The sequence below is a fragment of the Lissotriton helveticus genome, chromosome 3_2, assembly GCF_964261635.1.
Source record: "Lissotriton helveticus chromosome 3_2, aLisHel1.1, whole genome shotgun sequence".
NCBI lineage: Eukaryota > Metazoa > Chordata > Amphibia > Caudata > Salamandridae > Lissotriton > Lissotriton helveticus.
Window position 1 is genome coordinate 18,478,751 of NC_136062.1, and position 25,673 is coordinate 18,504,423.

Consider the following 25,673-nt stretch of genomic DNA (forward strand, 5'->3'; position numbering starts at 1 on the left):
TGTACCATTTATGAGAGTTGTTAAGGCGTGTTCGAGGGAAGCAGGACAAAGGTGCAAATAGGTCGCTAGCCGTCGTGAGCCAATGGGCGATGTTAGCATCGAGGATGTTAACATCTGAGATGTCAGTGGTTGGAGGCTGGGTCTCAGCAAGGGAGGAGAGGAAGGCAGGTGAGTCAAGAAGCTTCCATTTCCGAGCAGTCCCTCCCTCCAAGGAAGGAGACCTAACCAGACCTTTTACGAGGATGGAGGACTCGATCAATAAATGATCGGACCAGACACAGGGGGAAATGATCGGACAAGAGAGCGACACCCCCTGTGTCCAGATGTGGTCTAAGATATGACCCCCGATATGAGTGGGGGAGGTGACGTGCTGAGTCAGGTTAAGGCTGAGAAGTGCCTCAAACAATTCGGTGGCGTGAGGGCCCGCATCAGCATCATTAAACCAATAGTTAAAATCTCCGAACATAACAATGCGAGCTGAAGAGGTCATCAAGGCCGAGAGCTGCTCGCAGAAAGCAGCAGGAAACAGGGGCATAGGAGTAGGAGGGCGGTATAGAACAATAAGGGTCAGAGCACCAGCTTCAGTTGCCAGGCTGATAACCAGATTCTCGGCATCAGGGAGGCATAACGAGGAAGACGTGATGAAAGGCAGGTCTTTGCGTATGACTGCCGCCACCCCGCCGCCGCGACGGCCGTTAGGCCGGTTGGCGTTCAGCATGTAGTAGTTAGGGGGTAGAGCAGCCAGAATGTCGGGAAGGGAAAGATCAGACAGCCAGGTCTCCGTGAGCAGCAGGATATCTGGATTCTCAGCCGTCAACAAGAGAAAGATATCGGCGTGATGTTGTGGAAGGGACCGTGTATTAAGATAAAGAATGCGAATGCAGGTCTCAGGCGGGATAGGAGCGGACATGGGTGCCCGAAGGAGTCTAGGAGAAGGCAGATCAGCCGAGATGCCAAGAGACACCAGACGATCCCAAGTTGTAGATGGAAGGGCACGAGAGGGACACAGGAGGCTTCTGAGCGAAGCAGGGGAATAGGTGGTGAAAGGGACAGCATCTCTGGGCCCAGGTCCCGGCCCATCGCGGACGGGCGCAGACGGGCTTGCCTTAGGCGCGCCTTCGGCGCGCAAACTGCGCGCCCGCTGCGCCCGTCCGCTGCACGGACGGGGGAAGCACATGATTTATAGGGCCGCTGAGGGCGTGGCCAGGTGGAAGTGGGCGTGGCTCGGGGGGCGGGTCGCCGAAGACGGCGAGCGAGAGAGCCTCAACCCGCTGCAGCGTCTACCTCGGCTGCGCGGAGGAAAACAAAGCAAGGAGAGGTCCCTGCGAGGGTAGGTGAGACTTTAATTAAAAATAAACCACAAGTTTGAACTCAAAAGATTTTTAAAAATTGTCAGGGCTTCAGCTAGAGCTCCCGCGGAAGGCAGGGGAGAATCCAATGAGCGAGCTAGCAGTCAGCTCCTACCTTTGAACCCGAGTGGGCGTGGCCAGGTGGAAGTGGGCGTGGCTCGGGGGGCGGGTCGCCGAAGACAGCGAGCGAGAGAGCCTCAACCCGCTGCAGCATCTACCTCGGCTGCGCGGAGGAAAACAAAGCAAGGAAAGGTCCCTGCGAGGGTAGGTAAGACTTTAATTAAAAATAAACCACAAGTTTGAACACAAAAGATTTTTGAAAATTGTCAGGGCTTCAGCTAGAGCTCCCGCGGAAGGCAGGGGAGAATCCAATGAGCGAGCTAGCAGTCAGCTCCTACCTTTGAACCCGAGTGGGCGTGGCTAGGTGGAAGTGGGCGTGGCTCGGGGGGCGGGTCGCCGAAGACGGCGAGCGAGAGAGCCTCAACCCGCTGCAGCGTCTACCTCGGCTGCGCGGAGGAAAACAAAGCAAGGAAAGGTCCCTGCGAGGGTAAGTGAGACTTTAATTAGAAATAAACCACAAGTTTGAACACAAAAGATTTTTAAAAATTGTCAGGGCTTCAGCTAGAGCTCCCGCGGAAGGCAGGGGAGAATCCAATGAGCGAGCTAGCAGTCAGCTCCTACCTTTGAACCCGAGTGGGCGTGGCCAGGTGGAAGTGGGCGTGGCTCGGGGGGCGGGTCGCCAAAGACGGCGAGCGAGAGAGCCTCAACCCGCTGCAGCGTCTACCTCGGCTGCGCGGAGGAAAACAAAGCAAGGAAAGGTCCCTGCGAGGGTAGGTGAGACTTTAATTAAAAATAAACCACAAGTTTGAACACAAAAGATTTTTAAAAATTGTCAGGGCTTCAGCTAGAGCTCCCGCGGAAGGCAGGGGAGAATCCAATTAGCGAGCTAGCAGTCAGCTCCTACCTTTGAACCTGAGTGGGCGTGGCCAGGTGGAAGTGGGCGTGGCTCGGGGGCGGGTCGCCGAAGACGGCGAGCGAGAGAGCCTCAACCCGCTGCAGCGTCTACCTCGGCTGCGCGGAGGAAAACAAAGCAAGGAAAGGTCCCTGCGAGGGTAGGTAAGACTTTAATTAAAAATAAACCACAAGTTTGAACACAAAAGATTTTTAAAAATTGTCAGTGCTTCAGCTAGAGCTCCCGCGGAAGGCAGGGGAGAATCAAGACCAACTACCAAACTACAGACCAAAATGCGCCACTCTTGTCCTGAGGAGGAAGTGCTCTCCTTGGCTGAGTTGTAGATAATGCACATGAAATGGCACTAAGACTGGAGCTAGGCCTAGCGAGGCCAGACCTGATGCTAAGACTGGAGCTAGGCCTAGCCAGGGGGAGATTATAAAGCTATATCTAAGTAAGGGCCCCGGCTAATTGCCTAAAAAATCACTTGAGATCCATTTTTGAGGGGCCAGGCTCAACATGGCATACTAGGCTGGGAAATGCAATCAAAGTACTGAAGATCGAGAAAGAAAGCATGCCGCGGCAGGACATCCCCCGAATGCCTGGAAGAGAGCTGTTAACAAACAAGTGCGCAAAATCTCTTTTGAGCTCGACCATAAAACTCTCCGCCAAAGCTCTCATCTGGATCCATTAAACAATTCCTACATGGCGGGAAAAGCACAACCCTATCTAAGTGAGGCCCTCACAACACAAGTCCGAAGTAAAATTTTATCCATGAGGCTGACCACGCTTGGGATTGCAGATTTTAATCCTGCATGGGCCCGAAGAGGGCCATGGGCCCGAAGAGGGGAACCCATAACTTGTAGACTGTGCCCCTACAAGAGGGAATCCTGATTGCATCTTCTATGCTGCTGTCCCAACCTCAACAATGAACGCCGGCGACTGCTGCGCCCGATCTGCATCAACTACTGTCTGTCAACTACTAACACAATGACCTTAGCGAGACTGGCGAAATGTAACCATCAAATCAGGTTAGCCTTAAAAGTCACCAATGAAAGAAGTACAAACCAGGGGAAGTGCATGGCAAACTCCGCGGACTAAAGCTGAAGGGATCTTTTGACGATGCACCATTGACAGTGCCCCACTCGTACGCCCCCCAAAGAGAGAAATTCCCCTTGTAAGACACTTAGTGCGCCACAGAGGCCAGTACAAGAGCTCACTAATGCAGACCAACCTAAGGGCATAAACGGGGGCTTCAAGAACAGGTCCATAGAAGTTGGGGAAAGGCCAACCATGTAGGACTCGGATAGGGGTGTTGAATTTTTATTCAGTACAGAATTACCATTATTACTAAGCAAAGAAGTTTGTAATCACTGTTTTTAGTTTTTTATACATGGGTCGTTTTTTTCTTTCTGTAATGATTTTAATTAATTATACAGTTAATAAAGTTACATGAAATGTAGGCGTTATTAACTACAAATCCTCTGTTTATTCAGGAATATACAGTTTTTTGCTAAGGATGCTACCTGGTGCTGACAGAGGGGACATTCCTGGTCGAGTCTCACATTGCCCATCAAGGGCATCTCGGTCATTGCAACGCAGCAGGGTGTTTTTTGGATAGCATGTAAATGTGAAGTAGGAACACATTGTGTGTGATGCCGTCCGGGAGGCGTATGCTTTATTCAGACTGAGTTTAAATGTGTGTGTGTGTGTGTGTGTGTGTGTGTGGGTGTGGGTGTGTGTGCAAGTGAAACTTGTGAAATATCAGTCAGATGGAGACTGTGCTTATATGAAGTCTGGAGTGAGCATCTGCATGAGGCTACCTACGTGTGTGTGTTTATTTAAGTCATGTAGTGTGTGTGTGTGTGTGTGTTTTAGATTATGTGTTTGTTGCAATGTTTGCTTGACAACGTCTGATTGCTTATGATTAAGATTGTCTATGTGTTAGTAAAATGTAATGTGTGTGTTGGTTTGATAGGTCCAGCATGTATGTGTTTGATTGCGCGTAAGCGTGTGAGTGTGCCTGCGTGTGTGCACATGTGTTTAGCTGTGGGTGTCTTTTACTGAGACTGTATGTGTTTAATTTAGACTATGTGCCTTACATGGAGGTCGTGTGTCACTGATTGAGATTGTGTGTTTTTATACAGGTTGCCTTACATTGTCTGCTTCCGCAGTGCTCTGTGTGTGCTTGTTGTGGGTGTCTGTAAATTATTGTTACCCAGCTCAATGGTGCTTCCGAGTGTGCTTGATGCTGTGTGTGTGCACTTGATACATCATCACAATTATGGTTGTGTGCAGTGTTAACATACTTCATTTTTCTGCAAGTGTAGGCAGTGGAGTCTTCCTCCAGGTGTGTTGTGTGGTTAACCGATGGTGTGCTTCAGTGAGGCTGACCCTTCACCCACGAAAAAGACTCTCAATAAATGTCCGCTTAAAAAGAATTAGATTATAAATATGTTTTTTCAACATTCCAGTGCACACTACGTGCTTTTGCCAAATCACTCTACCCACATTACCATGGACGCAATGCGCAACTCCGAGAGTCTCATTTAACTTAACTAGTAGCATTCTGGGAATAGGTTTGGTTCATGTTTACATAAACTGTCATTACAATGTTTTTAAAAGGAAACCCCACGCCAGACATTGTATCAACATTGCTACAGGGCCCTTTAATAACTCCCTTACATGTACCTAGAACACTACAATTCAAGTGCATAGGGTGATCAGATGGGCCCACGTCACCGGAACACCACTATTCAATTTAGTAGACTTATTACATACCGCTATCAGGTGTGTTAGTTCAAGTGGCTCAATTAAGATAACCCAAGATGACAAGTCCCAGAATGCACTCATAACGCAAAGCAAATCCCAGAAATGGAAAAGTGGTGTTTCGGGGGACATGGGGCCACCTGGTCACACTACAAGTGATGTGTTTTCACTTAAGGAGTGGAAGTATTTCGTAAGTTGCAGTGTTGGTAAATTCAGTTAAACCAATATAACTACCACTTCAAAAGTGTTTGTAGAAATAAAGTAAACTGAAACCGTGTTCCAGTGAAACAGACTGTTTTTAAACGTTTTTCTGGAGAAGAAAAACATGTCGACAAAGCACTATGATGCATTTTTATGTACCCAAAACAACCACATAGGCAGGCTACAAGCAGCCGAAATTAGAGCTCCCATATTTTATCTTTATAACCATATGTATTTCATCCAGTCCAAGTTTATTCGTGTCATTCCGATACTTGTAGTCTTGTTTATCCAACTACAAATACAGGACTACAAATACCAGAGTGCAAAGAACCCCACTGGACTTCATAAGCTAGCCACACCTAAAACTGGGAACCTCTGAAGATGCACTGTGAATTTTAAAACCTTTAACTATATAAATATTTTAAGAAAGTGATGCATGAGACTAGAAAAACAAGCAAACACCCAAAAATGTAAAACTTCACACGAGTCAATGCGCGAGTGCTGCCAAGCGGTACACTCTTATAGTGTGCCTACCGGGTGCGAGTCGCCCTCCCATTAAAGACATGAAGCAGGTTATTGTCGTTCAGCGCGTAGTCTTTTATTGAAACTTAAAGCAGTGTCATTAATCCTTTATTCATCTTGGGTTATTAATCCTTTATTCATCTTGATTAAGGTAAATCTTTAAAATACTTTGCTTATCAATGCCACAGCATACAAATAAATCTCAAAGTTGTACATTGTCATTATATTTACAACCCACTCTCCAAGGGGCCTTTTGCTTAACCTTCGGGCTGTGCCAGCAGGCCACAACCAAGATAGCCTGCTCTCCTTAAGTTGCCCGCCCTCCGGTCAACGGAGCCGCAGGTAAATAATGTGCCTCCACTTGAGACAACCATACCGGGGCATACCCCCTTCAATGTTATAAACATACACCAAGGCATCTCGGGTAGGGGAGGAGAGGTCAAGGACCACCAGCAGGTCAGTCCCCCCTCTCCCGCCAGCCCAGAGCCCCACAATGACTGCTTGCCCTTTCCAAGGGGCAGCCAGTCCATACCAAAAAGGAAGTCCACACCCTTTTCTTGCCTGGGACCTCGCCATTCTCTTCCTTGTTGCAGGGATGGGTGGGTGGGTAATTCTCTTGCTGGTCTGCTGCCGCCGGAGCTGTTGGGAGAGGACAAAGAGGGTTAATTCTGCCGCCCCCGAGGTTTTATACCCTCGGGGGAGGGAAGGTCGACCCTGCCTACCTGGCGACTCTGGGATCCCATGATAGGCTCACTTGGACATGCCTTATTGGCCCTTCCCTGTCCTGTTGCTGCCTCGAGGACGACGTCTCTGCTGGCTTCCGCCCCGGATGCCCCCTAAGGGCGCCACGCCCCTAGGAGCGGGTGGCGCCGTCATAGTGTGCCTACCGGGTGCGAGTCGCCCTCCCATAAAGGACATGAAGCAGGTTGTTGTCGTTCACCACGTAGTCTTTTATTGAAACTTAAAGCAGTGTCATTAATCCTTTATTCATCTTGGGTTATTAATCCTTTATTCATCTTGATTAAGGTAAATCTTTAAAATACTTTGCTTATCAATGCCACAGCATACAAATAAATCTCAAAGTTGTACATTGTCATTATATTTACAACCCACTCTCCAGGGGGCCTTTTGCTTAACCTTCGGGCTGTGCCAGCAGGCCACAACCAAGATAGCCTGCTCTCCTTAAGTTGCCCACCCTCCGGTCAACGGAGCCGCAGGTAAATAATGTGCCTCCACTTGAGACAACCATACCGGGGTATACCCCCTTCAATGTTATAAACATACACCAAGGCATCTTGGGTAGGGGAGGAGAGGTCAAGGACCACTAGCAGGTCAGTCCCCCCTCTCCCGCCAGCCCAGAGCCCCACAATGACTGCTTGCCCCCCCCCGACCGAACAGACTTCACTGCCTGTTAATTCACAGCTGATGGCACACTGGGCCCCCCATCGGTAACCCATCATCTATCATAATGCTTATGTTGAGGCCTGATCAAGACAACTGCACTGTAGTGAGCTGCCTGCCACTAACCCATGAAATCCCATATCTGGCACCTTAGTGGCTTTCCTCACTTGCTGCCTTTCACCCTTTTTATCCAGCAGGCCTGTGGCTGCCCATCCTATTGTAGGAGGTAGACAGTTAATAAATTAACGTCCAGGCTGACTGCAATTACCTGTAGTGACATGCATCCCTTGTCAAACTACCTGGCATGTATTATCCTCAGAGTAATTATACATTCAAGATTGCAGGCCTGTGAAGCAGCTCGAGATTCTATGTTCTTGGAGGCTACTTCACCCATTGTCAAATATAATGCCTGTCCAAGCCAAGCCCGAGGGAAATTATGCAGGGAATAATCATGCAAAGAATTCACCGCTGTTGATGGAGCCTAATCTTAACTAATGAAATATTTGAAGTAATATGTAAACTTTACCCTTAGGTAACTGCAGGCGGTCGCGATAAAGACGTCTTCATATATAAAATGAATTCAAACTTCATAACCCCACAATGGGAAATGAGAACGTATTAAACATGAATCTTTAAAACTGGAACATAGATTTACAGGCACTATCTGCACACATTCACGGACTGCTCTGATGAAATGGCAAATTAACACCCAATATTCATGGTAATGACATAGCTATGCAAGGTTCCAACATATTATGCTTTTTGTGCCAAATTCCACGGTTATGAGACGGATTTAGACTGAACATTTACACGTCCAGAATATATACTAGGAGCAAACAAATATTGTCTGGCAATGTTGATCTTCCTAGTGTAGGGATTGCATTAAAGAAGGGACAGCCCTGACATACCAATTACATCTACATTTTAATTAAATGTAATTGGTTCTACATTGATTGTCAAACTTCATTTGTTTGGTTTTTTGAATAAGTGAGCAAGTGAGTGTGAAAGGGAATCCACGAGAAACCATTCACAGTCATGTGACATGGAGACCTTCAGAAAGGCCCATTTGATAGGCAGGAAAAATGCCCACTTTCTAAATGTTATGCTTTCAGAATTGTAAATTAAATTCCATCTTTACTATTAAAGGGCAGTTTACAATACAATTCAATACAATTATCAATTATTAAGTAGACTAATGCAACCTAGAGCTACTATTGGAAACGAGCCATGAAACAGTGATAAAAACGACTTTGAGCTTTTCACTGTCAGGACATAAACATAATCACATATGTCGTACGTTTGAAATACCAAGCCCCCTGCCCTATTAGTGGTTAGGGCCTGCTGAGGTACCGGGTTTTAAGAGCCCGGTGGTGCCAGGGGATAACACCCGAAGACCTCTGAGTTCCCCCTTGTTTCGGACCACAGAAACACGGAGTCTTCTAGTCGCAGTCAGAGATCAAGTTTTATTGGCAGCTACCAAGTAACAGGTGTCCTAGAAGCACGACAAACACGGGTCATGTGTTCTCAGGAGACTGTTCGTTTTTACAGAACCAGCCTTCTCCTTATATACAAAAATAATAGCTGCAAGCAAGAATTCTTGAGTTTATGATATGGCTATACACATATTTCTACAATAATACAAAAGAGCGAAGTCATGTAGGCAAGCCCGTATTTTAGATGTCCAATTCGTGATAGATTACCTAGCCAGGCCCGGAACTCCCATCAGATATCGATGAAACCCCAATAAAAGTAGGCACCTCCTAGTCATAAAACTGGCCATAAATAGGGAACGCGGACAGGTGTGTGTGTGTGTAGAAAACATGGTCTGTACGCGGTGAATGGTTTGTGGTATGTTGTGCATTGATGCTATCGTGTTTGGCCACTGGGCGAGGAGCCGCCCAAACAGGTTTGGCTGGAGGCAAGGGAGTCAGTTAGGACAGGTCAGGGGGAAGTCAGGGAAGGTGGACGTGTCCTTTTAGATCAAGCTCGACCTTTAATTGACTTATCATGAGGGCAAGACACAAGATGGATACCGTTTACAAAATGGAGTCTGAGGGGTCGGGACGGAAACTACGATTCAGGGGTGTTAGCATCCCTCGATCATGACGCAAATGCATAGGAATGATGTCCTAATCATTATCGGTTCGTCGACACCAACTTCGTCATGGTACGTTGATGTTTCGGGACACGGGTATCGGACCTCGATACCGGGACAACAGTAGGGTCCAGAATTTCAGAACCACAGACCCTCCTTTTGCCCTCATATAAGGCAATAATTCATGTTAATCTGAGTCTAAATCTGTATGAAGGAATTCGTGGAGATGCTGCTGTAGCATCATTCTGTTGCTCAGTTCGTCCTTTGACACAGGCTTCCGTACACATGAGGTAGCACAGAGGCCACATAGTGCAGGAGCGCACTGTACACACAGGCAGAACATAAACAGAAGTGCTAAGATCATCCCAATGAAGATCAGTGTTTTCCATCCCCAGGTAGCGATCAGTTCCCAGAACCACCCTAGTAAGGACCAGTCCCCTTTTTCTACGTGAAGGGAACCAGATATCTCGTGTAGCTTAGAGATGGCCTGGTACACTGTCGGTGCGTTATCGGGGATGAAAATGCAACAACTGGATTGGATCACTCTACACACACCACCACGATCGGCTAGTATGATATCTAGGGCAACTCGGTTCTGAAGGGTGATAAGTCGATCCGACTGAAGTTCGGTCGTCAAATTTCCAAGGGCTCCGGCCGTTGTAATCACGGCGGATTCAACTATCCTTGATAACTGGCGAATATTCCTGCTGTTCACCATAGGCCCCCAAAATGGCAGAAAACCCTTTGCGAAGTCAGCGAATTCCTGACCCGCGGTGTCGTCTTTACTCACGACACCTCTAGCTGTCCTTGTCCGATGGTAATCTGCTCTGGCCGTGTAGGTGGGAGGCAGCAGAAATGAGATAAAGCATGTACCTGAGAAGTCAGGGGGCAACCAGGTGTAGGCTTGGTCGTGGCAGACGAAATACGTGCCTTTGGCTGCTAATAGTATAGAGGAAGTTCGGGAAGCGAACACATAGGTTTCCGTGCATATACTCTTTCCTAATTGTGCTTTGGGATCCCTGCCGATACCTTGTAAACATAAGTGACCGCGGTTGGGTACTATCCAAACTGGGCGGGATTTCTTTGCTGTCTGGCTCTTACTCAGGTAAACCCCATATTTAGTTACGTTCCAACGAGTGTACGGAGTGCGTTCGTCTTTGGGAATCGTTAGATATGTGTCGAACTCTCTACTCATATTTCTTATCCCTGCTACTAGTGCCTTGTTACTGGAATCACTCTCAGTAGAACGGGTCGGGTATGGTTCTAGGGCGAATAGGAACATTGTCTGGAAAGCCCACAGAGAACCATAATAACTGAAAGGCAGGATGAAGTATGGGATACCCTTATCCGTTGTGTGTGGCATGAGTCCACATATCCAACAGTTCGATGTGTTCATTATGGACTGGTGTTGGTGTAGAAGTTGAATGAATGAGTTATTTACAAATTTGAGTCTTCTGGCAGACTCGTGTTCAGGTAGAGGGTGAAAATAGTGTGGAGAGATAGTAGGAGGAGGCTGTGGCCGGGTATCATTTGAAAAAGTAACTTGGAATACGAATAGAGTATAACCAGTCAAAAACATCGTTATGCTACACAACATTAAAATACATGTTATCAAAAACCTTCTTTTGGCCAGTACAGTGCATAGTTGTCTTTCAATGTTCGTGAGTCTGGTAGGTCTCTTTACCCTAGGAAACTCCATCCTCTAGTTGCTGCCCGCGGTGGTAGGTTGGTCCTGCCAGGGAGTGCGCTCTGTTCATTCCGGGGTAACTCCCTTGGACCAACCAGAACCGTTGACCTAAACGTCCCCAGCTGCACTCCCCAGACTTCAACCGCGACCCTAGCAGCAGAACCGGATGGCGGTTCGAAAATCAAAAATGAGCAAGTTTCCTGAGAGTGAGAGAGCTGAAAAATCAAAAATAGTTCTTGGGGGAAGGGAAATCACATTAGTTTGCTTTTTATTAGTCTCTTTGTCTCGACCTTAGATTATATTGTTGTTTCCAAGGTACGGTGTGGTCTTCAAACAATGTCTTAGGTTCTGAAGTGTCCAACTGCATCGACGGTGGCACAAATCCTTGTAAAATATGATCACTCTCCTTTTCGGTACGAGTTTCTTTTAAACGTGCATCGCTGAAAGGGATGAAGCGAGGTATGGATTCTGTCTCGGAGTCGGCAATTCCTTCGTTGACCCACCGGTCGTATGGAAGGGGCAGAGGGACCCGTTTACAATGGGTCCCGTGCACCCAGTTCTTTTTGCCTTCCACCCGAACAGCTGACCTCGTGGAAAGAAGTACCAGGTAAGGTCCGGTCCACCTCGGCTGTCCGTTGTTTGTGCGCTGGAAATTCCGCACCAAGACCCACGTGCCGGGTTTGATGGAGTGACCTGGATCGTCAGAGGCTGGCGGAGAGGAACTGTGAACCTGTTGGTGTAAAACACGCAATTTAGTTGTCAATTCGCACAAATAGTCAAGCAGTACGGGGTGTTCTATTTCGCTGAGTTTGTTTGGTCTTGGCACGCCCCAGACATTGGCTGGGCGGCCAAACACTATCTCATGGGGGCTAAGTCCTAACCTGGAATGGACGGTCATTCTGGTTGACAAGAGTGCTAAGGGCAAGGCGTCAGGCCACTTAAGACCTGTACAGGCTTGGATCTTGGCTAATTTGAGCTTTAAAGTGCCATTGTAGCACTCTACTAATCCAGCTGATTGGGGGTGATTCGCAGAGTGAAACTTTTGTTGTATGCCTAAACACCCACACACTCTCTTCATCACGCGTCCTACGAATTCACTTCCATTATCACTCCAGACGATTCTAGGCATGCCAAATCTCGGGAAGAACTCTTTGACAAGGGCTTTGGCAGTTGACAAGGCAGTATTGTCCTTAAGGGGGTACGCTTCCACCCACCTGGAGAAAACGCAAACAACAACGAGCACATACTTCAGATTGTTGCATCTCTCCATGTGAATGAAATCGAGCTGCAAAACCTCGAACGAATACGTTGGAGGCGCAAAATGACCAGCTGGAGTTGGGGTTCCCCTACCGGGATTGTACTTCAAACACACCATACAATTTCTGACCACATTCTCTGCATATTTTGGGATATTGCTATTTTGCCATACTGGGGCCAATACTTTACAGATTCCTTTCGAACTGATGTGCGCAAATCCATGAGCCATTGTTACTACTGCAAGTACATATGCGTTAGGTAATAGCCATCGCTGGTGTTCTGACAATTCGACCCAACAACCATTCACGTCTAATCTACCTTTACTTTCTCTCCATTCATTTACCTCTTTCTCAGTTGCCTCGGCTTGTATAGATTTTAAGCTTTCAATGGTGTCCTCACACATTCCCACATCCGTAATCCATCTAGCGGGACCTACAACATACATCCGACTCATTGTGTTCCTTGCAGTCTCTTTTGCAACCTCGTCTGCAAATGCAATCCCGCGGCCAACATCGTCTTGAATCTTTCTGTGTGCACTGCATTTTACAATGGCAACTTGTAGTGGCAAGGTCAGTGACTCGAGGAGTTCATTAACTAACTGACCATGTTGTATCTTTGCAACAGGTGACGTAAGAAATCCACGTTCACGCCACAATCTCCCAAAACTGTGAGCCACGCCAAAGGCGTATTGGCTATCAGTGTACACATTCACTCGCTTTCCTTTCGCTAACACACATGCTCTGGTAAGCGCAATCAATTCTGCAGCTTGCGCAGAATTGTGGGAAATACGCGCGGTCTCTATAATGGTGTGTAATGTCGTTACGGCATATGCTGCAGTCGTATCACCATTCGGCAGCTTGAAACATGAACCATCAACCCATAAAGTATCGTTGCATTCAGGAAGGGGAGTGTCCTGTAAGTCTACTCTCCCTTTTGTCTCTTCTTCTGTCCTAAAACAGCAGTCATGGTTATCAATCTTGTCTGTTTCTGTCGGAATGGGTAGTAACGTTGCGGGGTTCAGTGTATCACACCTCTTTATGTGGATGTGACTTGCTAGCAGTGTGCTAGCAGTGTAAGTTCGTAACTGGATAGTCGAGCGCTAGTAAGATGTTGTGTCTTCGTCCTGTTTAGTAAAATGTCTACTGCATGCGGAACCATAACGATCAGAGTATTATTCATGACTAATCCAGCGGATTGTCGAATGCAGACAGCTGCTGCGGCGGTAGCCCTCAGACAACTTAGCCACAGGGTCTAGAGTTGCCGAAAAATACGCGCATGGGCGCTGTCTGTCCCCAAAATGTTGTGTTAAAACTGATAATGCACAACCTTCCTTCTCATGGACATATAATGTAAAAGGCTTACTGTAGTTGGGGTTTCCCAACACAGGAGCCGAACACAATGCATCACGCAACTCGTGGAAACTCGTCTGACTATCTTCAGACCAGGGCATAGGATTTGGCGTGTCTTTACAGAGTAGTGCCAGCAAGGGTTTGGCTAGTAGTGAGAAATTCGGTATCCATTGTCTACAGTACGATGTAATGCCCAAGAAGGCTTGAACCTCTCTCTGTGTCCTTGGGGCACTCAGTTCTGCAATTGCCTGTATTCTTTCTGGTGTCAGTCTCCTTCCCTCCTTCGACAAGATGTGACCTAGGTAGGTTACTTCTTGTCGGCAAAATTGTAGTTTGGAGAGAGAGACTTTGTGCTTCATGTCACATAAGTTACGTAATAATGATAACGTAGCTTTCTTGCAATTCTCTTCAGTGTCTGCAGCGATCAGCAGATCGTCTACGTACTGAATCAGAGTTGAACCATTCGGTAGAACAATCGTGTCTAGTTGTGTTTTCAGGGCCTGACTGAATATTGATGGGCTTTCGCAGTAGCCTTGAGGAGCGCACTTGAAGCGGAAACTTCGTCCTCCTAAATTGAATCCAAAAATATCTCTACTCTCCTCAGCAATCGGGATGCTGAAGAAAGCGTTCTTCAGGTCGATCACCGAGAACCAATTTGCTGAAGCTGGAACCATTGTCAATAAAGCAGTAATTTCGGGGACAACTGGAAACTGTGGGATAACTACCTTGTTCACTTCTCTGAGGTCGATCACGAACCTATACACAGGGGGCTGTGAAGGATCGGTACGCTTTAAGACCGGTAAGACTGGACTGTTACAAACATTTCCTGTTGTTTCTTCGATGACGTCCTTATCAATCAGGTCATAAACAATCGTCAATAACGCCTTTTCACATTCGCTAGATATTTTGTATTGGGGAATACGTGGCAACCTAACGTTGGCTTTCAATGTTATGACATACGGTGCTATCTCCAAACGACCTACATCATTAGAACCGTTTGCCCAGAGTACATCAGGAAGACACGACAATTCAGTTGCAATATTTTCTTTTGACACATACATTGGAGAAACGACTTTCTTACCTAAAGTAAGTTGTACTCCCAACGGTGAACAGTACAGAGTCGCATACAACCTTTTTAGCAAATCCAAACCTAACAAATTTTCACCGCAACCTGTTGTCAAAATGAGGGGTGCTTCTAATTCGCACGGGCCAATAGAAAGAGATATGGGACTAGAGATCGGGTTTCTAACAGGGGCGCCAGAGAAACCTACTGAAACATTCATTTCGCCAGACAAAGGTGCGCCAGGAAGTTTCGAGTGCATGATAGAACTTTTTGTAGCACCAGTATCCAGCAGAAATGGCTCTGACACTCCTGAGGTAATTACCTCGACATAAGGTCCATTCTGATCTACTGGAACTGAAACAACTCCCTCTCTTTGTCCATGGCTGTCCTAGCAATCATTACCCTCATTTTCGTGTTCGGTGTAATAGTCGTCAGTATAGTACTGAGCTGACCTGGACGACGCATTATTCTGTTGGTCAAAGCTGTTCATCGAATTCTGAGGCGGAAAAGAAGTGGTATTCTGGGTGAAATTTCCACGGCCCCTACCTCTAGGGGCATGTTGAACAACTCTTCCTCTTACACCTGAAGCACCGCTCAAACGTCGCGCAAGAGCCGGACAATTACCTTTAAAGTGACCCTCTTCTTTGCAATACGCACATTGATTCGGGCCATAAGCAATACGCTGATGGGAAAACTCGTTTCCTTGCGCGTTTCTCGAATACTGCTGTTGTTGTTGATAATTGGGCTGACTAGCCGTACGAGGTGGATAGGCTTGCTGGAGAAGAACTTTAGTTTTTAAATCTTTTGTCTTTTTGTCGACTTTATCTAGCTCGTCTTTGCGCCTATTTTCATAGTACTGGGCTGTAGCTAAAATTTGCGCTGACATAGAGACAGCCCAAGCACTCTCTGAATCTTTCAGTTTATTACACAGTTCAGGGATTAAATTATGTACGAATTTGTCTACAAACAATCTTTGACCACCCTCGGTAGCCATATCCTGACCACTATGATCGGTGAAAGTCTCCTCAAATCTTGTGAAAAAGTCAGACACATTCTCATCTTTCTTCTGCTTGCACGCAGATAGCTTGTCCCAGTTTACGCGTACTTGAGGCATTATTGTCTTCATGTACGCGATAATTCTACCGGGAAGTTCGGCTATTAACGGCTCAGGTTTAGAACCACCAATTTGTCTAGCATCTATAGCTGTAATGTTCGCCCATGAGTCACCTAGTTCTTGGTCATGGTTCGTATGACGTATTTTGCTCCATAGAGGATGTGGAACAACGTTCCCAAACAACATGTCTATATCCGCTAAATTCATTATACATGAGCTTGCAGTTTGCGTTAACTCCTTATAATACCCAGTCGGGTTTTTACGAGGATCAGGCAGTGTCTGTTTGAGTGCTAAGACATCGGATCTTTTCCAGGGGACATGTACCCATACACGCTGGAAATGGGGCAGAATTGGCGGATTCGCATTCGCATCACCTTCCCTCCAAACCGGAGGAACCTCTCTCATGGGGTACTGTCTCACTCTTTTCCTACCTGATGCATCGTCTTCGTGACATGATCTAGAGACGTTTCCCTTACTCCTATAAGAGAGCAATAACTCTATCGCTTTCTCAACATCTGCACCTATAATCATACCTTCATAGAACTTAAAGCGTGTACGCCATAGTTCGTTCATTGTGCATTTGGAATCATTCGTCTCCAAATCTTCGCCCAGATATACACACATCTCTTCGAATACGTATCTCTGAGTGGGTGCATTCCATTGACGGAAAACTTCCATAACAGACTGAACATCATATCTAACAGTATCCGTAATCCATTGGCGTGCTAGTTCATTCAGCACTTTTCTTTCCTCGTAGTCAGGCAGTTGACTACGTAACTGTCTATGTTCTGTTTTAAGGGTCGTTTTAGGCGACCCGAAGAAAGGTGAAAGCAGACCAGTGACGGTACCTGTCACTCTTTGTCTAATAGAAGGAGAAGCTTGCGGAGGGGCAAGTGCATCGGAAAAAACAGGCTGAGGCAAAGAAGAAGTAGAGGCAATAGCAGAGGAAGTTGAAGTAGTAGCAGCCGTAGTATCATAGACAATAGCTGGAGCTGTAGGCAAAGTCGTAGAAGTAGATGGAGTATGTAGCAAAGATGGCGGCCTTTGAGAAGGCTGCGCCGGAGAAGTAGGAACCAGCTGAAGAGTAGCTGGCGTGTGTGCAAGAGCTGTGTTTCGTGCGCCGGGGCGCGGTATAGTAAAACGCTTTGGTGTTGTAGTAGCGTCTAACGCATACGGTGGAGGTGAGCTTAATAAGTGGGACATTAATGGATCTTTCTCGGATCTCTCCTCTTGACCTTGTCCCTTATTTGGTAACATCGGGTAGCATTTATCTACTGCTAGTTTCTTGCTCCTAAGTATTTGTTCTCTTTCTTGCTCTTCCTCGTTATCCCTGTATGCAACGGCAGCTTGCACCATTGACATACCTCTTTTATTCCTTTTTGCTAATTTTATTTCTTTCTGTTTGGCTTCTTTGCGCCATAAGCGGAAAGAGTCAAACATCGCCGGCCGGGCTTTTCTCTTGAATAATTTGACCTCTAAGTTATCTAATATTTCTGAGTCGAAACTACCATATTGGGGCCATTTTAAAACACCATCCTTGCGGGTGTATTTTATCCACACTTCATTATATGTGATAGGACCTACGCCGTGCTTTACATAGAGCTCGTATGTTGGAGTTCCAATCGGAGCAACCGGACAGGAATCCTCTAATCGGGAGTCCTTACTATAACCAAGACAAAACAAGTTTCCAAGTCTGCTAAAACCAGGCATCTTCGCTCACTAGTCTAGCTTCAAACTTCAAAGGATTATCTGTTACGATATTTCTCGTGAATACACAAGTCCTTCGGCTTTGGGGCTTGCAAGTACCAAATCAAAGCGTATCTCAAGGATACCAAAAACTAAGGACAAACTAAGGACTGGGAGACGCTCCACTTATACTTAACTGAAGTATTTGAAGATCGGTGACGTCGCTAGAAGACTCGTCTATCGTTTCGCTCTACCAAGGATCACTGGGTCCAAAACAAGGCGATAGTCAGGGCAGCAGTCCTTCGTAGCCGTCGGGACGCGGGGAACCTCGCAGCAAAGACCTTCGGAACCACGTCGACATACAGGGGTTGCTGAAGTGGCTGGCCGTCCTCTGGAATTTTCACACGAAGCTCCTCACGAACATCTGGCTTGGACCGTCGCCGCTTGATACCGCCCCGAGTTGGGCGCCAACTGAGGTACCGGGTTTTAAGAGCCCGGTGGTGCCAGGGGATAACACCCGAAGACCTCTGAGTTCCCCCTTGTTTCGGACCACAGAAACACGGAGTCTTCTAGTCGCAGTCAGAGATCAAGTTTTATTGGCAGCTATCAAGTAACAGGTGTCCTAGAAGCACGACAAACACAGGTCATGTGTTCTCAGGAGACTGTTCATTTTTACAGAACCAGCCTTCTCCTTATATACAAAAATAATAGCTGCAAGCAAGAATTCTTGAGTTTATGACATGGCTATACACATATTTCTACAATAATACAAAAGAGCGAAGTCATGTAGGCAAGCCCGTATTTTAGATGTCCAATTCGTGATAGATTACCTAGCCAGGCCCGGAACTCCCATCAGATATCGATGAAACCCCAATAAAAGAAGGCACCTCCTAGTCATAAAACTGGCCATAAATAGGGAACGCGGACAGGTGTGTGTGTGTGTAGAAAACATGGTCTGTACGCGGTGAATGGTTTGTGGTATGTTGTGCATTGATGCTATCGTGTTTGGCCACTGGGCGTGGAGCCGCCCAAACAGGTTTGGCTGGAGGCAAGGGAGTCAGTTAGGACAGGTCAGGGGGAAGTCAGGGAAGGTGGACGTGTCCTTTTAGATCAAGCTCGACCTTTAATTGACTTATCATGAGGGCAAGACACAAGATGGATACCGTTTACAAAATGGAGTCTGAGGGGTCGGGACGGAAACTACGATTCAGGGGTGTTAGCATCCCTCGATCATGACGCAAATGCATAGGAATGATGTCCTAATCATTATCGGTTCGTCGACACCAAATTCGTCATGGTACGTTGATGTTTCGGGACACGGGTATCAGACCTCGATACCGGGACAACAGTAGGGTCCAGAATTTCAGAACCACACTGCCTTATGGGTGACTTAAAAAGCGTTAAAGGAATATGTCTCCTGACAAAAGTTTATTTCGCTCGGGATAAATAGCATGTTAAGACTGCACGACAGGTTGCAGTGCAGGCATAAGGTATGTTTTACTATGCTACTTCAGGGAGTGGCACCATGAGTGCTGCAGCCCACTTGTAGCATTTAATTAAAAGGCCCTGGGTTCGTGTTGAACCACCAATCCACCCAGGATCTAGAACACTATCCCTGTATCCATACGAATCACCCTAACTCGGCTCCAATTTAGGCAGGGGTTGGAGATGCTTCTTCTTTAAAGAACATCACGTCACGTTACCTTAACATTACACTTTATTTACAGGACCAGATATCTCTCTAAACTCTAGTTTACTATATCCTTGCTGTTCGCACTCTACCGTGTGCCTGCCTTTAGGATAGGTTTGTGCTCTGAAATAACATATACATAAATACCTGGAGGGCCGTTTAGTGTTGTTGGCACCTGTTGCAGTAATTGTTTTTTGGCGCCCCCGCACCCCATGTCCGCTTTCTCGGATTCTCTCATTACCGCCGGGCAAAAGTGCCCCTCATCACTCCAATCATAAGTTATTACTAAACACAATGCCACCCCTTAGATCAGTGGCCCCCTCCACAGGTCAGCGCCCAGTGCGGCAGCACCGTTCGCCCTGCCCTGAAGCCGGCCCTGCCTACCTGCTTACATGCATTCAATAATCTACGCATTTGGTGCATTCATTGTAACACTGGCCTTAAGTCTTTAAGCCAAATATATAATAACCACTTTCTGGGACGACCGTTCTGCTGAAGGGAGGGACTGATGTCATCTTAAAAGCTATCAATACAAGATGAATCAACCTAATGAAAGGCATTTGTGCTTCGAGAATGCTTTATTTATTGATGTACTTTTAAATGCTATATTTATTGTGATATGAGCTATGTGATAAGTGACAACCTTCGTCATAGTAACGCATACATCGTTATGAGAAAAAACGTTCATAAGATCCACCAGATCACACTTACTTGTATGAGAAACAGAATATAGGGCAGATAAACAGTTAATTGATTGTGTAGGCAATGCATCAGTATCTTGTCGTTCCTCTACTGAGGAACATTTCCAAAAGGTTCATGGCCAGTGCCAGCAGGCCCCTTACCTTGTCCATAACCCTCCCCATCAATCAAGGGTATACATTTATTAATAACTTCCAGGGCACCACAGCGCGGTCCATCCCTGTCAGTCAAGATCTATTGTAATGTTTTATAAACTTAATGTGGGTATTTACAGCGCGGTCCATCCCTGTCAGTCAAGAGCTATTGTAATGTTTTATAAACTTAATGTGGGTATTAGATATATTGTAGCTAATAAAAGTACCACATCGAGGTCATGCTTAGTTACCTTAAGTTTTATGATTAATAATGCATTTACATAAAATAAATGTGTACAAATATCACCGAGATGTTTTGTATGAATTTCACCAAGCTTTCAAGTGGGCGTGTTGTTTTTTGAACAGGTTCGATTAAGCTATTACTATGCAGTCGTATACTGCTAACGCCTTGTCATGGGGCAGTGAGCGTGATATAAATGCGAAGTAAGTGGCATGTTCCCCTGGCAATTAATGCACTTCCTAAAATGTTACTTCAGTATGTAGCGTAATCAGAAAACAAGGATGAAAAAATCTATTACCCCAGTGACCACTAGAGGGCAGTAGGAACACACAATACCTGTGTTATTTACCCTCGTTATTGAGCTAATTTGTCAAACCAGATTAGCAGACAATTCATCCGTTTAGGATAAAGTCTTCTTTCTACTGGGCGCGTTCAGCTTCCTTTATCATCAAATTTCATTCATCAGCATGCAAAGGTGCTGTTTATGTTAGTTGCGAGACTCTTAATTTGCTAAATAGGGAAAACAAATGTAGTGTTCCAGTTACGGACATTTTTAACTTTCTATTTTATTTGTTATAGTGTTCTAAAGTCAAAAGTCGTCACGTCGCTAAGAAAATTAATAATCCAGAGTTATGGAAGAGCCGTGTCTTTAAGGGGTATTTAAAATAAGTTTACCGATGGCAAGGAGGTTGCTCCAAGAGGCTGAGGGGGTTCTTTCCCCCATCTCCCCCGAGACATTTTTGAAAAGATTGGGCAAATTGTAAATTTTCAGTAAATCTGATAATATTCAAAACGTAAATAAGGCAGTGATGAAAGTATATTTATGACATCAATAAAGAGATTTCATATTATAAAGATGTAGGTAGCTGCCAATAAATCTCAGCAGGTTTGGCATTCAGAAATTAATTAGGGGAAAGTTACTGCGTTGTGTTGTTATTTGTGCGTTTCCCAAAGCGCGAGAGGGAGCCTGCTCTTCATCAACCCCAGTTTTTAAATTCTAGCCGTCCCCTTTGTTTCTCATGTCAGATGCAGCCCCGATATTACCTCGCTCGAGAATATTGATTGTCCGAAGTTGCCTTTCAGTTCATCTGTGCTCGCGCTTAAGGGGCTCGAGGAGGCATCTCCGGTCCTCCCTGGATTGATTGCGATAAGGAAGAACCTCAGACTACTCTTAACAACAAGGAGCATAATATGGTTTGTTACCGCATGTCGCTACTGAATCACAGTATGCGCGGATGTTTCCTGCCGTTTCTGGGATCAAAGCCCCCAGAATAAACATTCATTTGCATTTCAGACGAGAATATTGATTGTCCTAAGTTGCCTTTCGGTTCATCTGTGCTCGCACTTAAGGTGAACTTTCATTGCGAAAAGCGTATATTGAGATTGATTTGTGACTGACATTACTGACGGGAGCATCCCTAGTTTACAACTACTCCATGCAGCATTATAACTTCTGAGCATTTCTTTACCTTTTTTGCATCGGTATCTCGTAATATGTGACGGTGCCGAAGGAAATACAGCATGTTGATAAAGCAACAGACTTTTTATATTTCCTTGGCCAGCCACATGCGGCCCATTTTCATCATAAAACCATAAAGCCATGATGTGAACTGCATTACGTAGCTTAATTCAAAATCCTGTCGAGCAATCTAATTTCTATTGCTATATTTGTCAGCAACAGCAATGCACTAATATGAACCTAATCACATTAACTACAAAAAGATTTTTCATATGAATAAGCAATTTCTCAACTCATCAATAGTCAATCACTGGGATCAAAAAAGTAACATAGGAAATTTAAGTCCAAAAGTCTTCGCTGTTTAACGAGTTCTTTATTCACTCGGGTTTTCCAAAGTTCCACGTATTTCAAAAGATCAATTCAATATTCAGATTTCACAACTTCATAATACATCAGCACCAGCCAACACGTGTTTCGTTGGGCAATTATCAATGCCAATCAACTTCATCAGGGCTGCAAGCCAAAGTAATACAATATAATCAGATTTAAACATTATATCACTCCATTAAAATTTCATTTAAGAAAATTTAAACTAAAATTCAGAACCAAAGGATATATGAAATCACCACCTAGGTGAAAGCGTACACAGCACCCTCATTAAAGTGACATATCTTGTACATTAACAGTGGATCCCAGTGTAGAAAAGTTGAATACAGAAAAACATTCTGTCATAGAGCCAAAATCATATATATCACAAAGTCGTATTACCTTGAAAAAGAATCAATATCCTTCTAATGTTTAGAAATTTCCGCACTTATTTGGCCTTGAAAGCAACAATTCCTGGAATGATATAGGGAGGTTCTAAGCAATATCACCACTAAAATATAATAAATATACAATACTATCAAAAGCACCGTAACCTCGTTCTATGTATAACTGTTTCCACCATGCGAAACAAGAAAGAAATTATAAGGGAAACCTTTAACGTAATAATAATAGTACAATAAGTAATAAATTGTACCTTTCTCCGTTTTTCACTCGCTCCAATATTTATGCTTTTGGAGTTTATTTGCGGTTTAGTCAGTCTGGTAAAAGAAATCAAGACATACTTCATTTTTATAATCTATTTCTTTAATAAAACCGCGTCTTAGTTATAATTACCCACACTGTCCCTTACCTAATATTTCTCTTGTTAAGCGTCCCGCATTCTTAATACATTGCGGAGGTAACCACGATATCAATGCGCAAGATCTGCAGAAGAATAACCACTAATTACGGGGTCTTCCAGCATTGAAAATAGCAATACTTGGGTCATTTCATAGTACACATCTTAGTATTATCTGGCCAGGCTTTCCCTTACCTAAAGTTCCTCTCGATCAGTATCCCGCATTCCAGTTACGCAGATGGAGGTGAACACGATATCAGTGCACAAGGTCTGCGAAAGAAGAACCACGCGTTACGGGGTCTTCCAATACTAACTGCAACCATACTTGAGCAATGAATCGATATTATTTAAGAGTAGTGGTTCTGTGGCAGTTCTTACCAATATCTCTCTCCAGCATTCTTTCAAATGGATTCTCGCATATCGGCTACCGGCGTGTACAATAGCCGCCATCTTTATAAAGTAGTTGCTACCACGAGTACAGATAAACGGCCGCCATCTTAGAACATGTTTACGGCCATCCGAGTTCTTTCCGGACAGCTGCCACCCGAAGAGCCAGATCAACTCCATTCCATATGGAGAAATGATTAGAGCAAGACGAAACTGCTCCAAAGATTCAGACCCCGTAACGCGTGGTTCTTCTTTCGCAGACCTTGTGCACTGATATCGTGTTCACCTCCATCTGCGTAACTGGAATGCGGGATACTGATCGAGAGGAACTTTAGGTAAGGGAAAGCCTGGCCAGATAATACTAAGATGTGTACTATGAAATGACCCAAGTATTGCTATTTTCAATGCTGGAAGACCCCGTAATTAGTGGTTATTCTTCTGCAGATCTTGCGCATTGATATCGTGGTTACCTCCGCAATGTATTAAGAATGCGGGACGCTTAACAAGAGAAATATTAGGTAAGGGACAGTGTGGGTAATTATAACTAAGACGCGGTTTTATTAAAGAAATAGATTATAAAAATGAAGTATGTCTTGATTTCTTTTACCAGACTGACTAAACCGCAAATAAACTCCAAAAGCATAAATATTGGAGCGAGTGAAAAACGGAGAAAGGTACAATTTATTACTTATTGTACTATTATTATTACGTTAAAGGTTTCCCTTATAATTTCTTTCTTGTTTCGCATGGTGGAAACAGTTATACATAGAACGAGGTTACGGTGCTTTTGATAGTATTGTATATTTATTATATTTTAGTGGTGATATTGCTTAGAACCTCCCTATATCATTCCAGGAATTGTTGCTTTCAAGGCCAAATAAGTGCGGAAATTTCTAAACATTAGAAGGATATTGATTCTTTTTCAAGGTAATACGACTTTGTGATATATATGATTTTGGCTCTATGACAGAATGTTTTTCTGTATTCAACTTTTCTACACTGGGATCCACTGTTAATGTACAAGATATGTCACTTTAATGAGGGTGCTGTGTACGCTTTCACCTAGGTGGTGATTTCATATATCCTTTGGTTCTGAATTTTAGTTTAAATTTTCTTAAATGAAATTTTAATGGAGTGATATAATGTTTAAATCTGATTATATTGTATTACTTTGGCTTGCAGCCCTGATGAAGTTGATTGGCATTGATAATTGCCCAACGAAACACGTGTTGGCTGGTGCTGATGTATTATGAAGTTGTGAAATCTGAATATTGAATTGATCTTTTGAAATACGTGGAACTTTGGAAAACCCGAGTGAATAAAGAACTCGTTAAACAGCGAAGACTTTTGGACTTAAATTTCCTATGTTACTTTTTTGATCCCAGTGATTGACTATTGATGAGTTGAGAAATTGCTTATTCATATGAAAAATCTTTTTGTAGTTAATGTGATTAGGTTCATATTAGTGCATTGCTGTTGCTGACAAATATAGCAATAGAAATTAGATTGCTCGACAGGATTTTGAATTTTGTAATATATCTCGGTGTATTCTGAGATTACTTGAGGAAGTTTGGCAACTCTCCTCCCAGTCTAGAAGCAATCCTTCTAAAATTACATTCAAAACACAATTTTGCCATACTCACAGCTGAGCGCCCATAGTCCTAGTTGCCTTCTTTTAGTTGCATTACGTAGCTTGCTTGTACCACCCCCGCAACTTTCATTACCACAATCCATGTGTCTAAGCCAAGGCCGGAAATGGCCGCCACAGTTTTCATACCCATTGTGCCTCCGCCATTGCCGCCCACGCTGTGATCTCCTTCCAAAGGTCGCTGGTTACCGGGCTAGCTCCTCCGGACCTGGGAATTCTCCCCGACTGCATTTCTTTTTCCACAAAGCATTTCCTCGAAGTAAAGAAAAATAGAGGAATCGTTAGTGTTAAAGGATCTCGAACTACTGAACATGTACTTCTGCTGGTGTTCGGTGAGCCCTTTGCCTATCATAGCCACAGGCATCTACTAACACTCACCTGACGACTACGCAGTGACGCCCGCTTCTTTTCCCCCGTGCAGCGACCCAGCTACCACCGTAATTCTCTTGCTGGCCTGCTGCCGCCAGAGCTGTTGGGAGAGGAACAAGAGGTTTTATACCCTCGGGGGAGGGAAGGTCGACCCTGCCTTCCTGGCGACTCTGGGATCCCGTGATAGGCTCACTTGGACATGCCTTATTGGCCCTTCCCTGTCCTGTTGCTGCCTCGAGGACGGCGTCTCTGCTGGATCCCGCCCCGGATGCCCCCTAAGGGCGCCACGCCCCTAGGAGCATGTGGCGCCGTCATTGTGATCCTCTTCAGCCAGTCCGTGTTTTTACACAAAACACCACTTTGCATGATGGGCCTTATAATTTCACTGCCCTGCATGGTTATGAATTTATTGGAAATTGTATTCTCCCTTACTTGC

The 25,673-nt window shown here is 45.1% G+C and overlaps 1 protein-coding gene and 1 long non-coding RNA gene across 4 annotated transcripts in view; one reads left to right on the plus strand and one right to left on the minus strand.

Annotated features, from left to right (window-relative positions):
- Window positions 1-25,673, plus strand: part of LOC144826195 (glycine amidinotransferase, mitochondrial-like) — a 220,606-nt gene that overhangs the window by 143,674 nt on the left and 51,259 nt on the right. The gene's annotated exons all lie outside the window — the stretch shown is intronic.
- On the minus strand, window positions 6,334-25,338 carry LOC144826194 (uncharacterized). Of its 2 annotated transcripts, none has more exons than XR_013609698.1 (3): window positions 25,247-25,338; window positions 24,998-25,121; window positions 6,334-6,432 (listed from the first exon to the last, which is right to left on the minus strand). It is a non-coding gene; the product is annotated as an uncharacterized LOC144826194 (long non-coding RNA). The 2 variants fall into 2 exon arrangements; XR_013609699.1 differs by having other exon boundaries at window positions 24,998-25,101; window positions 25,247-25,315.